The sequence below is a fragment of the Triticum aestivum genome, chromosome 2B (assembly GCF_018294505.1).
Source record: "Triticum aestivum cultivar Chinese Spring chromosome 2B, IWGSC CS RefSeq v2.1, whole genome shotgun sequence".
Taxonomy (NCBI): Eukaryota; Viridiplantae; Streptophyta; class Magnoliopsida; order Poales; family Poaceae; genus Triticum; species Triticum aestivum.
Genome location: NC_057798.1, coordinates 44409343 through 44422231, shown reverse-complemented (window position 1 = coordinate 44422231; position 12889 = coordinate 44409343). Strand labels below are relative to the sequence as shown.

Sequence of the window (12889 nt, the reverse complement as noted above, 5' to 3'; positions counted from 1 at the left end):
CTTTTTCCATTTCTTTTTCTATTTTTGTTTACACACACACACACACACACACACACATATATATAATATAAGAATGTAGAATGAAAAAAAAGAGAAACAAAAAAAACCAAAAAGGAGACAAAATAAACTAAAGGAAAAAGGAAATAAAAACTGAAGAAACAAATGAAAATACCTGGAGAGGAAAAAACTGAAGAAACAACGGCTCTTTTTCTCTATAAGTAGGGTGTACCCTAGTATTCAACACTAAACGGAGAAAAAAATAAAAAAAAATGTAAGAAAAAATAAAAACAAAAAATGGAGAAGAAAAATTAAAATCAAACAAAAAATGGAGAAGAAGAAAAATGAAATCAAACCAAAAAAGGAAGAAAAAAAATGGAGAAAACCATGTCAAAGAACAAAAAGAAAACCCCAAAAAAAAAGTATGGAAAAACCGGCGTCGTTTGCCTCAAGTACACATCGCGCCAACAACTTGTCGCGTGGAAGACACTGGCGTAGTGGCTAGCATAGCGAGCCCTCTCCTAGGAGACAAGAGACCGTTCCCCACTTCTCCCATTGTCCCATTCCCTTTTTCATTTAACTGTGCATGAAAATGGGCCAGCCCAACTAATCCACACCCTTCAACGGGAGTTTCCTGCAAGAAATAGTCGTGGCGGGGGCACTGTCTGTACACAGCGCAGACGCTGCTTACTTGGGCTCAACACAATGCGGTCCAGTTTGGTCAATATTCGACCGGCCCATTTCCGCAGCTTGCGTGTATTTGTTTTTGACAATCATCTCCTTTATTTCAATCATAACGATCTTTTGTTTTGTTTTTGTGGATAATCATCATTTACAATCAGGGATAATAATCACTTCTGGGGACCAATTATCCAAACATTAGGAAGAGAAAACCTAACTATCCTTACTAGTTCATGAGCTACGTGATTATTCTCTCTATTACAGTGATGATAGATAACATGAGTGAAGTCCAAAGCCATGAAATAACATTCATTAAATATAGCACCATCTACTGAGAAAGAAATGCCATCTTTCAAGGCTGAGACAACCTCTGACTTGTCCGAGTTGATCTCGATCTTACCACATCCAACAGATATTAATTGTGCGAGAGCTATGTCTCACTAATTGCTAGACATATGCTCCTCTTACCTTCAGCGACAGTTTGAGTTGGCTGGTCCAATAGGAGCTATTTATGAACTGTATGACCGGTTTTGAGAAAGTTATATGAACAACTGGTGATTTTCGGGACCGTCCATTCGGTTTTGTGAAGGTTTTGCCCATTTTTTATTTACCTTTAAAAAAAATTGTACTAGTTTACCGGTTTTCTTCATTTTTTTACTTTTTATTATTTTTTGTTCAATTCCTTTTTTTCTCTGTTAAAATACCTTTGATTTCACTATACACACGTTTAATATATTTTTTAATACATATAGAACATTTTTAGATACATGTTGAGCATTTATCGAATGCACACTGAACATTTTCTTAGTACACCGTGAGCATTTATTCAACACACATTGAACATTTTTGAAATACATCATGAACATATGTACTTGTTAAACACGTTATTTTTTGGAAATGTCATGAACATTTTTTAATGGTATGCATTTTTTTCGCTCAATTGTTTTACATGGTCTGAACATTTTGTTTAAATTATGTGACATATTTTTACTATCATGTAAAAAATATTATGTGTGGTGAACATTTTTTAAAAGTTGAGTAAGTCACTTTTTGAAACGTATGTAGCTAGATTTTTTTGAAATTAAAAAAAAAGAAAAAAAAGAAAAAAAAAAAAGAAACAGACCTACATAACAAACCAACACGATCTTATTGGGTCGCCCACCAGAGTCCCCCTTCAGGCGGCGCGACCGCCTGTCTCGCTATAAGCGAGATACGAATGCGGTCGATTAATTAGCTAACAACTCTTAGGTCCTTCGTGCACACGTGGGACTATTGATAAACCCTGTTAACAAAAAAATGATAGCATTTTTCTCCGGACACACTCAAGCGAGAAGGAAAATTTGTAAACAAACATTAGAAAAATCCACCCAAGTTTTCTTCCTAATTCTAGGCTAATCCGAAAGTTGTTTTCGTTTGAAGCTTGGGGTCGACAAGATGCAGCTCAGTTAGGGCAATATCCGATCGACCCATTTACGTAACTCACCTTGTGCGTGTAATCTCTACAAAGGGGCTGTCGCCTTCACCTCCCATCCAGGTTTTTCCTCTACTTAATTTTGTTTTCTTGCTGACCGGCTTGTTGGACTTGTCAATTCAAAATTATCGGCTGACACATTGAGCATGCAGTTGTACTCATGCTATTTTATTATGATGAGATGACTCAACATGCATGATTTTACTCATGGTGTTTATCACCACCGGATGGATAGCTCAAGAAGATCGACATGGTTTTTGCAAGCGATAAGGCAACAGTTGTCGCCTCCTACCTCCTTGTCCTCACTTCTGTCACAACTGCTAGAGATTGGTGGCAGGGCTAAGCCCCATCACCGGGAAAATAACGAAGGTGGCGGCCAAGAGCCGCTCCGGTGGCCTTCGACAACGACAGTGGCGGAGCAAAGATTTTCAACATGGGCATGTGGGGTCAAAATACTTTTCTACAACACAAAAATATATAAGAAGTTCATAATAATGACAATGAAACTATAGTTAGTTCATTGCAAGAACAAGGAGACAATCATATTACAATTTATTACATTGTAAAAACATCTAGGACCAGTACGTTGGGGTGGCATGATGTGTAAATAGGGCAAGGCATACTAAGGCGAGATGCTTAAATGCGATCCAACTAGCCGGCCAAAAAAAGTTTACCATTGCCAACCGTGCACGTGAAGAGTAGGGATTTAACCGATATACTAACAATCAGTCAGATAGAAAAAGGAACATATACACACAAAATAAATGTGAAACATGCGTCACCCAGAAAAGAGTCATCGAAATGAAAAGAAAAATGGAGTACAGTACTGAAGAGAAGCATGGAAAAGTACAGTACTGAAGACCGAGGGCTTGGATAGAAGAGAAGGAAAGTGTGGAAGGACCTAGCTGCAAAAGAAAATGCCCAGCGGCACAACCGCAGGAGAAGATGGCCCAGGGTCGTATCTGTAAAAACGCATAGGGACCGGCGCGCAAAATGTCAAAAAAATTTGGACCATTTCTCAATTTGTGCGTGTCATCTTGCGCAGGGGCCATGCTAATCTTCTCTGTATCGTTCCAATTTTATCAGATGTCCCAAAGGGAGGATGAAGGTGGGAAGGGCGACGCTTATAAACCACGACGGAGCTCCTTCGCTAACCGATGTGGTACTAAACTAGCTGGGGTTCGCTGCTGTGTACCGCGAGACGCAGGAATCGCGGGATGGCCAGGTGGGCCGCATTTGCGTGCAGCCTGGTTCTTCCTCCGCTGGCCCAACTTGGAGGCGACACAGGGCACTACCCAGGTTACGCCCAGAAAAAGAACAATTAGTGGCAGGTTTCTACGTGACGGACGTGGGATGCGAATGCTTATTTGGTCGTCCTTTTGATTGATCAGTTTCAAAACGTGAGTTTGTGACCTTGGACAAGTCTTCCTTTTTGTGTTGCCTGGTGTTTTCATTGGAAAATTCATATAGATCACAAAAAAGAGCCATTTTGACAAATAACCGGTCTTTGTGTTTTGTTATGTACTCTCTCCGTTCCTAAATATAAGTCGTTTTAGAGATTCTAATATGAACTACATACGGATGTATATAGATATATTTTAGAGTGTAGATTCACTCATTTTGCTCCGTACGTATGTAGTTTATAGTGGAATCTCTAAACAGACTTATATTTAGAAACAGAGGGAGTAGAATTCAACGAACCACTGGTACCTAATTTTACTATACTACCTTCGCTTAAAACGCATACACATTTCCGAGATTCAAGTTTAACCATTATTTTTTTGTGAAAAAAAAGTTAGACCATTGATTTAAGCAAGGAAATTTTGTTATATGTCACAAAAATTATACCACTAAATTTATATTCCCTCCGGTTCAAAATATAAGGCGTGCTAATTTTTTAGAAGTCAAAGCTCTATAATTTTGACCAACTTTATAGAGAATAAAATATCAGTATATATGTACAATACCAAATCATTATCATTAGACTTTTTGAAAAACTAATACACATTATATTTTGAAATGAAGGGGGTATTTGAAAGAAGTTTTCAATGTAATTACAAGGCACATGATTCATAACTTATTGGTCTATTGAAGGATCAAAGTTAATGATCGAAAGGCATGTATGCACCTTATAAAGTGAATACATGAGAGGGTAGGAGGGGGTGGAAGTGGGGACTGGGGATGACGGTAACTATTGCCACATGAATTTATCAGTGCCCACTCATTGGAGTGGTGGTCGTCGCCTAATGGTCGGTGGTGACATGACAATATGGCGAGGTAGGTCAAGGGCGCTAGATAGCGACCACGAGCTAGGTGGCTAAGTAGGAGAACCAATGGATGAGAAAGTGGATTCGATGGAGCACAATAGGAGAGGATAAGAAAAAAGAAGGGACACCATATACCTTGGGTACCTGAAAATAATAATTAAAATCTTAGCCACAGGATGCAAATGGACAATTGGATCATCATCTTAAAGCTCTCAGTTGCCTTTTCCTCCCCACAAATGAATCACATGCAAGTCTTCCATCCACCAACATGCCGCACTCTATCCACCTATCTCCCCCTTCTCTCCCCCAGGGTCGGTGGGTGGTGCCCTGCACCGCCTTGTCTCTAAACCAGATTTTGACCGCAAATAATCATTCACCACTTGAAACGAGGATCTAGTAGATGTCAAAGGAACATCGGGTTGGGCATCATCCCCACACAAATGCAGGCTTGCAATCCTTCACCACCCCTACCCATAGGATTGGAGAAACCAAGTCATGCCGCCGAGTAAATTGAAAGAAGGGTCTAAATCACCACACCAAGAGCGAGACCATTGCTTCTCTTGATTGATACTAATACACCAACTATTAAGATCCGAAGAGAGCCAACGGACCTATCAACACATATACCCTCACAACTTACAACGCCGCCAGATAGGATGTCATGATGTAGGGAGAGGTCGAAAAGACTTCATTCTAACGGGCCATCGCTGCCACTACCTCATCAATGTTGTCACGGAAACAAAATCTAAGGAAAACATTGACCTACGAAAAGAACACCGTAAATAAGGGGGAGAGGATCCCACTCCTCTTGTCGCCGACGATGTCTCCGAAGGAGGAGGAAGGGAGGCCGAGCTAGGGGCCTGATAGAGAGCTTGAGTGACGGGCTGGGACAATTTGCTTATACACTCTCCTACCATGTAGAGTCACTAATAATGATATAAAACAACTTATATTAGTTTACAGAAGGAGTAGTATATAAGATATCTTCCACTTGGGCCCTTGCAAAAGACCGCTACCAAATTCTCTAGGAACGGAGGGGTCGAGCGGAAAGAAGCGCAGGGGCAGAAAAGGAATCTTGAGGAGGCGAAAGAAATGGGGATAAGTTTCAAGGTCAAGCTATACAACACGGACAGGGCGGGAAGCAGCGGAGACGGCGGCGCCGGACCCACACCGCCGCCTGCGCCAGGGCTCCCGCCGCCGCCCTCCCTCGACCCTGCGCCAGTTTCCGCCTCGCCGTCCCCGCTTCAGCCGGCACGTCAGCCGCCGCTGACCCCCATCGTCAAGTACACGGTGAGTTCTTTCTTGCAATCTTGCTTCCTCCTGTAGTCTCCTGGAATCCTGGGTGAATGGTGATGGTTCGCTGTCTCCAAAATCTCGCGATTCGGTGGTGCGTCGGGTTGACCTCGGCTTCGTTCTTGGTCCGTTTCAGGGCATTTCTTGCGGCCTGTTCGTGGCTGGGTGCTTTCTTGGCTCGGCTGCCGCAGGATCGGGTGACGCCACAGTTTAATCACCATTTTCTTGGCTACGTTCTTCGAATTGGTGTACCTGTTGCCTTGTTGGGAAGATGGATTGCGTGCAAGCTTGCGAGCCCTCCAATTAAGTTCATGCATGATAAGTATTTCCTTGGGGGATATATAGTACTACACTCAAGCTAAAATTTCTATATATTATGCACAATAACTAATATTTGCGTCTTCTTCCTCTAGAGTGCTGCTGAATGGATCACAAGGTTCTCCATTTGTGCATAGACGAGGGCTGCGGCAGGGAGACTCCATGTTGCCTCTGCTTTTTATTCTTGCCATGGAGCCCCTGCAACGGATGCTTTCGATGGCCACAGAGAGGGCGGTGCTTACACCTTTGAGAATCAGGGCTGCTCGTTTGCGATCCAGTTTCTACGCCGATGATGCAGCTTTGTTCATCAACCCGGTTGCCCAAGATTTTGCTGCTGTTCATGCCATCCTAAAAGTCTTTGGGGACGCTTCTGGGCTGCGGGCCAACATCGGCAAGACCGTGGCATATCCTATCTCCTGCGCTGAAATTAATGTTGAGAATATATTGCATGATTTTGGTGGGATACTGGGCTCTCTCCCATGTCAATATTTGGGATTACCACTTGGGTTTCGTAAACCGCGGAGGGCAGAGCTTCAACCGGTCCTCGACAAAGTTGCGGGGAAGCTTGCTCCTAGGAAGGGAAGGTTATTAAACAGGATGGGAAGGCTGGTGTACATCAATTCTGTGGTTACGGCAACCGCCACTTTCTTCTTGACGGTCTTCCCGCCTGACAAGTGGCTCACCAAAAAGGTGGACAAGCTGAGGAGAAATTTCCTATGGTGTGCGGAGGATGAATCAGTAGGGAGGAAAAGCCTTGTAAATTAGAAACGAGTGTGTGCCCCCAAGCGTTTTGGTGGCCTAGGAGTGAAGGATATAGATTGTTTCAGTAGGGCCTTGCGCATTCGATGGGAATGGTTCAGGTGGGCTGAAGAGGATAGGCCATGGAAGGGTACAGCGACTCCATGTGATGACACTGATCGGCAACTCTTCTCCAGCTGCACTTGCATCGAGTTGGGAGATGGTAGTGTTGCAACCTTCTGGAAAGATCGGTGGCTCAATGGCGAGGCCCCACAGCACCTAGCACCGGATATCTTCAAGCTGGCTAGGTGTAAACGGCTCACGGTCAAAGAGGCTATAAGCACTGGGCGATGGATGCAAGGTATACAGCGAATGGACAGCCACGAGCAGCTATGTCAATTTGTTGGCCTGTGGGAAAAATTGCAGCCGGTGAACTTGTCAACTCAAAGGGACAAAATCAACTAGAATATCTCTGCCAATGGAATATACTCGGCGAGTTCTGCTTATGGGGTCCAATTCTCTGCCAGGATTGAGCAACCTGAGATTGCCCGGGTGTGGAGAAGCAAGCTAGAAGGGAAGGTGAAATTCTACATGTGGCTTCTGCTGCAGAACAGAAACTGGACTGCCGACCGGCTACAGGCGAGAGGATGGCCACATAACGCCTCTTGCAAATTTTGTGACCAGGAGCAGGAGACCGCGATGCATCTCACGCTTCAATGCTGTTATGCAAGAGAGGTCTGGCATCTCTCCCTTGGTGCCAACAGCAGGATGTACAATGGTGTGTCTTCGGCAAGTTCAGTTTCAGATTGGTGGAAGATGCTTTGTACGCAAAGAGGAGCACCAGCAAGGACGGAGGAAGAGATAACTCTGTCGGCGTACATCGCCTGGCATCTATGGAAGGAGAGAAACCGTCGAGTTTTTGAGGATAAGGACCTGACACCGAGGGCGTTGGTAAACATGATTCGTGATGACGTTACATTGCTCAGTGAGGCTTTGAGACCTACCCATACGGCAGAGGGGTAGTGCATGTTCTTCAGGAGTGCTTTCCGATAGGCAACTGTATATGTTTGTGTTCGTTTTATGCTCGGGGTGCTTAACACCCCTCCCCTATACTTTGTACTTTTTCCCTTCACTATAATGCAAAAGCAGAGCTCCTGCTATTCCCGTCAAAAAAAAAGAAATTCATTCACCTTGAAACTCTACTTCTTCCAGGGAAAGAAATTACAAAAATAGTCATGATAGAACTAATGGTACAAGGTTAATGGATGCAAAAGACACAGGTTACTGAAAAGTTGGGCTAGAGTATATGTATGGAAAGATCAGATACAAACAATTAGGCTAGGTAGTAGTAACAAATTATATGCTCAAATTGGAGACCTGCTCTGTACCCCAGATCAGTTTGTATGTAAGCTTGGTAGATTTTGTCTTTGGACTCTATCATAGACGAATCACAGCTATGAGTGTTCTTTTGATGGATGATATTGTGCTTTGATATATTTGATATATTTGATATTGTGATTTTGTTCTAATAGTATCATAGACGAATCATAGCTAAGCAGGGAGATGTCACACTTTGATATATTTGATTGATATTGTGCTAGCACTTGGAGGCAATGAAAGAAGCAAGACATTAACTCGTGGGAATGGTTCCATTAGGTGGCTCTTACATGCAAAGTCATTGTTTGAAGCTTTTTGACTCAAGAAGTAGATGGAGCATTGATGTACTCTTGTATTTGAGATAATTTGAGCTATAATGGTTTCTTCTGTATTTCCAGATATAATATTTGTCGTGCTTCATTTGTGAAATGCTATGACCTCTTGTTATTTTACCCATTAATCTCATTACTACTTTTGGGTTCGTGCTTGTTATTCCACCTCACTTCATGTGCTCTTACTAGTATTTTAAAAGATATAAGTGATTTAAATTGTCTAAGATAAAATAAAGTATGGATTTATTTGGGAGTGAGTGAGAGAGAGAGATAGAGAGGAGAGATGCATGAGTAGTGTACGTCACTGACAAAAGTATTATTGCGGGGCACATCAAACTGGCAGTTGATCTGATTAAATAAAAATACCAGAAGCTGAGAAACCAAACTAAGAATATACATGTCTGTCAGTGTGTGGGTCATAGCTAGCACGAATCACTATATTTTGCATGAAACTTACAAAGAAAACATCTTGCACCGGTGTCCTGTGCACCCGGGTAGTTCAACTTGCGTACGCCCCTGGCTACATACCGTTGCCGCGCAAAACGACTTTGCCAACGTTAGCCTAGAAGCAAGCACCAGATACGTACTTTCTCATCCAGAGAGCTGTGGTCCTGTCTCATCTTTAGCCTAGCTTTGGTGGGCATATATATAGCATACCTGTCCCCCGAATCGCTGCTCTCTTCATTGCTTCTACTGCGTATGAAAAAAGCAAGTACTGTATTCTAACATAACCTGATCTTCCTATCGTCCCGGCTGAGATGCCCGCAGAACTAGGTTCCCTGAAGAATAGCGTGCCACTAAATAATTGAGGGATCATATTCTCACGTTGCTTAATGCATGGTATAGATATTTGCGAGGCATGGAATGATAAGGAACATGATAGGATAGAGCATCATTCTTTCCCCTTTCATATATGTATGCAGGTAGTTCCACCCTGCAGCCAGAGAGCTTGCAAACTCCATACACAACAATGTCTTCGAGTGCATCCGCGAGCGCATCCACGACCGCGAGCATACCTTGGGGCGCTTCCTCGAGTGCATCTGCGAGCACACCTTCGGGCGCTTCCTCGAGTGCATCTTCGAGCACACCTTCGGGCGCTTCCTCAAGTGCATCTTCAAGTTATTTCTTTCATGATCGCGTTTCATCAGTCTGTGCTGCTCATGACGATGGTTCCAACACTCTCACACCCGAAGAAGAAGAGCACAAGAAGATCCTGGAGCAGCTGATGGTGTTCACAGTGGTGCTAAAGACCATCCTCGGCGCTTCCCTCTTCATCATCGGACTCCGGCGCCTAATCCATGGCCGGTACACCCTTCATCCCATCGTGCGTGTCCTATTGCACTCTACCCTTGTCCTATTCCTCCCCCTCTTGTCCTATGTCTTCTCGCACACCAAGGGTGGGCAGCATGAGCTTCTCCTCATGGTCCTCTGGATGCTACTCATAGAGCTCATCCGCAAGAAGGTGCAAGCAATGGTGCAACCAACTGATGGCTCCTCCTTCTCGAGGGGCATTGGTCGGTTCACGTTGATGGATTACTCTGATGAACTGGCTCGCTTAGTATGGATTGGATATCTTATATACTCCCACTTATCGGTAAGGGAGGGCAAGCTATTGGACACCATGTTTGTTGTCCTTTGGTCACTAGGGCTAGTGAAACTAGGCCAGAGGGTGTTAAATACCTGGATGGCCCAGGATTCTTTTGCTGCAGCCAAGAACGCTCACCTTATTGCAGGATACATACAACATGTCATGCTGCATGATCAGGCGAAGAATACTGGAGAGGGTGTTGCTAATGAGTTCCACTCCAAAACTGCATCTGTCATCATGGGCACATGCATGTATACGGTGATGGGGGAGGAGAAGATTGTTCTCACAAAAAAGGAAAGGAAAGATAAAGGTGGAGGAGATACCCCCACAAAAACAAAAGGTGGAGGAGATACATCCACAGTCACAGAGCCAAGGATACTCACTACCCCAAGTGGCTACAATGTGGGATACTTCCCTCATGAACCTCATATTAATCATGGCCTTCTCTCCATTGACCTCAAGAAGGTCAAGGGCTTGGTTACCGTGTCCACGATCTGGGACCTAGCCAGAAAGGACAAGGTGCTCTTCCTAAAAAATGCAAGGCGTCAGAGCCTCAAGAATCTGTGCCTTTCATATGCTCTTTTCAAATTGCTGCGTCGCCGGTTCGAGCATTACCCAATGGTGGAGATTGGATCAACCATGGCGCGTGAGCTAATGCTTGAGGGACTACTTACTCTCGGCGACTGTCTCGAGAGCAGCCATGATGAACTCTCTAATATCCTTGAAAAGGAAAAAGAAGAGGAAGAAGGCCTTAATATCCATCTCAAGAGCAGGAGCAGCCATGACCAGCTCCCTAATAATATCTCTGAAAAAGAAAAAGAAAAAGAAGAGCAAGTACTACTTAAGCTTAATGCCAAGAGGGCTTTTCAAGTTCTTCAGCTTGAGCTCAACTTCCTTGAAAACTACTACCAAGCAGTCATCCCTGTGGTGATGTCTAATCCATTTCTTTTTGTTGGCAACTTCATCTTGTCTCTTCTCTTTGTTGCCATATACCTCCTTGCAGTTGTGGCGATGAGCCAAAATTTTGATGAGATATATTGCACAAATCTTGGCCAAGGACGACTCTCAACCCGAGATCAGCTTATCACCATCTCTCTTGGGATCATCCTCCTTACCATTGAAATCATCGAGTTCCTCTCCCTCTACTTGTTCTCCAATTGGCTCCTGGTGCGCCTGTTGTGCTTCTACGTGCGAGCTGCAAATCGATGGAACAAGTGGCTTGCTCACTGGATCATTGTAGCCGCCATGTGGGTTAAACGACGTGCCTTGAGGGATGGGGATGCCTGCATCAAGATCCAGCAGGTATCCATTCTTCAACTTTGTGATACTATTGACACGTTGTGGGCACTGACGTCACAAGCGCTTGCGGCCCGAGTTGTTGGGCCACAGCGGTCTGTGATGGTGAGCATGGAAGCTAAGGTTGCCATTGTGAAGGCCTTGAAGGGCGCCGTCGGCCCAAGAAGTACTGGAAGCATTAGCTGTCCACATGTTAGTGGCTTTATCGAGTGTGGCAGTATTACCGAGACCATCCTGGCATGGCACCTTGCCACTGACCTCCTTGTGTTTGAGCTTGAGAATAATGTAAGAGTATCAGATGACCAGAAGGTGGCGACTATGTTGGCACGGTACTGCATGTACTTGGTAGCTAACATGCCTGAGCTGCTGGTGGATGACAAGGCATGGGCAACAGATGTATACCAAGATATGAAGGACTACATAGAGAAATTGCCACCGCAGTGTTGTGTTATGACAGGAAACACATCGAGGCGGCGACGCATGGCATTGATGATGGCCAAGAATGCAGGAGACATAGAAGAAAAGACGGCAAAGGGGGGGATGGAGGTGTTTGATGAGCTCCTCAAGAAGCGAGCCCGAGAAGGAGATGCTGCAGTCTGGAAGAGTCTAGCTGATTTCTGGACAGAACTGCTCATCTTCATGGGCCCATCCGAGAACGTTCAAGGCCATGCCAAGTCATTGGCCACCTCTGGTGGTGAACTTATCACCTACCTTTGGGCCTTCTGCACTCATGCAGGCATTTCTCGTCAGCAGGAGGAGCTCCGGGGCCAGCAGGTGTAGTACTCCACTCTACTGGAGAGCTGCTCGCTTGTGTTGAATTGAACGTCGACATGATGGTGATGGGTTTTATTACATATGCCAACCTGTTTCTCTTGATGTACAGACCTGTACTGTATGGTTTGTTTAATTCCCAACTATACGAATCTCAGACAGTATGTGTGTGTCTGGTTTGTGTACGGGCTTGTATATTGTACAACTCTATTTTGATTAAGGCAGACTAGAGGATACTCAAGTCTCCTCTAGTTTGATTTGGATGTGAAGTTACTGTTTCATCTCATCTATGGTCCCTTTGTTGTTTTGGGAGCTGAATTTGTTCATTACAAATCTGGATGTTGCTTATGCTATAAGCCCTTTTTTACACATTTGTCATAAGTTTTTACAACAACATAATTGGCATGAACATTTATATATCTAATCATTGCAGGACTTTTTTGGCATTTCGAAAATTATTATTTCCGCCTTTGAATTAATTTGGGTGAATGTCTTCTTTATATTGAACAAACTACCCGTGTATGCCATTAACATGGTCCATTCTACCTAAAATACAAGGGGGAGAACTAGGCTGTGAAATGGTTGGATTTTCTCAGAGCTCATTTTTCTTTTGCAAGGAGCAATATGAGGTGATGTGGGAGGAAGTTTTATCTTCCATTCTTCCTACAGAGCAGGGAAGTCTGTAGTTTAATCTTTTCAGCAGTGGAGAGTTTTAACAAATTTTGTGAAGCAAAAGTTACCACGTAAGCTCAAGGTACAG

At 44.0% G+C, this 12889-nt stretch overlaps 1 non-coding gene across 1 annotated transcript; it reads right to left on the bottom strand.

The window, feature by feature from the left end:
- Positions 1-3149: 3149 nt before the first annotated feature.
- Positions 3150-3253, bottom strand: LOC123047732 (U6 spliceosomal RNA). Its single transcript, XR_006423105.1, has one exon. It is a non-coding gene; the product is annotated as a U6 spliceosomal RNA (small nuclear RNA).
- Between the last annotated feature and the right edge of the window lie 9636 nt (positions 3254-12889).